The sequence below is a fragment of the Hippocampus comes genome, unplaced genomic scaffold (genome assembly GCF_001891065.2).
Source record: "Hippocampus comes isolate QL1 unplaced genomic scaffold, H_comes_QL1_v1.1 C16829956, whole genome shotgun sequence".
NCBI classification, from domain to species: domain Eukaryota; kingdom Metazoa; phylum Chordata; class Actinopteri; order Syngnathiformes; family Syngnathidae; genus Hippocampus; species Hippocampus comes.
In genome coordinates this window covers 1-952 of record NW_017839716.1, presented here as the reverse complement: position 1 = coordinate 952, position 952 = coordinate 1, and the positions used below count along the sequence as shown (strand labels likewise).

General features: G+C 41.6%; 1 long non-coding RNA gene across 1 annotated transcript; it reads left to right on the top strand.

Moving 5' to 3' along the window:
- Positions 1–33: 33 nt before the first annotated feature.
- Positions 34–904, top strand: LOC109509251 (uncharacterized). Its single transcript, XR_002166905.1, has 3 exons — positions 34–406; positions 502–668; positions 764–904. It is a non-coding gene; the product is annotated as an uncharacterized LOC109509251 (long non-coding RNA).
- The last annotated feature ends 48 nt before the right edge of the window (positions 905–952 follow it).

The following is a 952-nucleotide window of genomic DNA, read 5'->3' as shown; positions in this document are numbered from 1 at the left end:
CATCCCCTCTGGATTCAACCCTCTTTTGTGAGCAACATAGTACATAGAACATTGACATACACAAAGCACACAAACATGAACTAGACACAAAATCTTAGGCAGAAAATGGGACCACCACATTTGAGCCTGTCTTATGAATTATTTTGCATGCATTGTATGGGTTTATCACCTATTCATCTACATTGTTTTGTCTATTGTGTTGTATTTTATTATTTATTGCAGCATGTACGGAAATTCCTAACAGAAGTGTCCGGCAACAAGCTAGCAACAGCGCTTTTTCAGTTGGCAATCTGTGGGGGCTCACTAGCTGTCCCACAGGACCAGGTGGCCAATGAGAAAAATCCCCAAACCTCTGAAAAAAATGATCCAATGGAAGACAGACCTGCCACATCAATTCCCAGTGAAGGTATTAATTCAAGATGCGTAAAGGATGGGACGACATGTATTTTTGCCACACATCTTCTCACAACTAATTCCCTTAATTCTGAATCTATTTCTCAGCCAAAGTGAAGCAGTACCTAAAAGATAGCCTGTCCTCGATAAACTCAGCCATCCATTTGGCTGATATTGCCATCATAGAGGGGAAGTTGACCAAGCACTTCCAGGTCAAAGACTTTCATTCCTTGGGTCAAGGCAGCTTCTTGGGATTCTTGGCGAAACATATTCAGGTACCAATTACTATCTATGTGCGTATTTGGATGCCAACTGTTGGTCCTGGGTACTTGAGTCCTTGAAAAACAAATCGATGTTGTGTTGAATGCAGCTACTGCAGGACGTGCTTGGTCCAACTTTGATTCTGAGAAGTGGTGGCATGGAATCTGCAAGAAGTTTTTCCAGACCCACCAAACAAGACATATTTGAGTTCATCAAACAGTGTGGGCAAAATACTTCTGGTGGTCAAGATGAAGTGAGTCGACGTCTAATAAAATAATAGGAAAGTACATTAAAGCGC